Here is a 2,156-nt window from a genome sequence, read left to right as displayed (position 1 = left end):
TTCCTATCCTTAGGTATACATGAAAATAAAACTTAAAAATTAATATGTACCTCAAGTTCTTATTTTGAATTCTGCGGTGTCCTATTGACCCTATTGAAGTGTAGAAACACAAACTTCAGGTGGTTTACTCCAAGACCTGTTATCAAATGACTATTTCTTTGGTCTTTCTTGAGTCTCCTTTCAAGGCTGTCTTTACTGAGTTAATCTAAAATCTGTTGGAACATTCCTGTCGATTTTTTTCTTGATCTTCAGGAAAATTTCATCACCTTTACTGACCTGAGTTTGATAGGGTCCCTGTTCGGGCTCCAGACAAAGAATCTAACCGCGGAAAGAAACTTTATTGAATTAAACTTAAAAAAACTTTATTGGTACAAAAGTAACAAATGTACACTACCACTACTACATTATTACTACGAATAACAAGTTAACAACTCTAATGACTGAATGACTGCCTTGGCTCTGTAACAGGATATAAATACAATAATGGTGGAAGGGGACAATGATGAGCCAGATAGGCAGGGTTATGCACCATAGCTGTCCCTTCGCTAGGCTTATCTACTCAGTGCCACTGTTATTTTAATTTATTTCGTTTTCTTTGTTATTTAAGCAATTATCTATTATGAGTTATATTCCTTATCGTTCTTGTGCAGTACGTAATAGCAAAAAAAAACCTTCCTTGTCATTTCTTCCTTGAACCCCTCCCTGGTCATTTCTGACATACGGGGGGTATCTACAGGGTACCACACTATTCAGGCCGCGACTAGAGCCTCGCTCATAGTCAAGACGCTGAGACTTGCGGGAAGAAATAAAAGAAAAATGAGTTGAAATTTCTCTCTTACAGTAGCAGAGGGGAAAATAAATATGTGAATAACTACAGTTGATAGATTTGGTAATATTGCGTTAATGGGAAAGAACAAAACGCATAAGGGTATGTTGATAACATGGGAGCATATGGCCTCGCAGTAAAGACTTGCACATGGCGTTCCACGGTCCTTCAGGAAATAACTATTCCCCGCCTGTCGTAGCCAGAAGGAAAACCTATTCGGATGTGCTAAGGACAGGTCACATCCTTTATCTCACATAGACAGTTTTCAGTGTATCTGGACTCAAAATCCCGTGAAAGAATTTCGTAGCCGTTTTTTGTATATTCTTAGGGTCATTTATATATTTAAAAACAAATTTGATCCTTTTTTTTACAAAGGAGGGTTTGTAAAGAATAAAGTTGAGAAAAAAAGGATCAAATTTGTTTTTATATAAACTAAACTACTCTCAAACAAGAATATATTAATAAAAATTAAAGTAATTTATATATTTATTTTTAATTTTTCATGTATTTATTTCTCATGATTTTGTATCCCTATCTAAATGTAAATAGGACATGTTTACGGAAATCTGCAGTTTAGATTGGTACAAATGGTACAAACGTTACCTTTATAAACAATTTTTTTTTTAATAATTTATTTATTGTTATTTACAACTGTATACACATATACACAACACGTAAATTTGCTGTAGGTGACATAGTGACATGATACAAACATGTGGAGAATCTACCCACTGATAGAACTCCAATAACATTTCTAGAGGAGAAGATCTCGAGGCCATCTTCTTTTCAGACGTCCAGGAGGATTATTAGGTAATGAAGGAGAAGCCAGGTTAGAAACAAGTGGATTTGGGTGGTTGAGAAGTTTATAAACAAATTAAAACAGCAAATATAAAATAAAACGTCCAAGAAAATTTTCTTTACTTGAAACCACTTTTTCTCTCATGAAGGACATTAAATCTAAAAGACATTCGTATGGTTAAAAAAAAAACAGAAATTCAACTTTCCAATGGTTGCAGTTACGTTGTATTTGGATAACGTTGTAAGGTGTTATGATTTTATTTCGTGAAAACATGATATCGAAAGATAAAAACCATCCTCCAAAAATTTCCGATTTTTGATTTGTATGAAAATTCATATTTAAGGTTTTCAAGATATGTTTAAAATGAATCTGACTTGATTTTTCATTAACAATGTTTTTTTCGTCTATCTTAATTTTAATAATTTATCCACTTAAACACATATTTTGAGATCTAGTTTCTTAATACATCATAAAATTGATTGGTCAGACGTTTAATTCCTAAATTTTCTTCAGAATACATCTATACAATTT

The sequence above is a fragment of the Halyomorpha halys genome, unplaced genomic scaffold (genome assembly GCF_000696795.3).
Source record: "Halyomorpha halys isolate HHAL.00 unplaced genomic scaffold, Hhal_1.1 Scaffold271.1, whole genome shotgun sequence".
NCBI lineage: Eukaryota > Metazoa > Arthropoda > Insecta > Hemiptera > Pentatomidae > Halyomorpha > Halyomorpha halys.
This window is presented reverse-complemented; position numbering follows the sequence as displayed.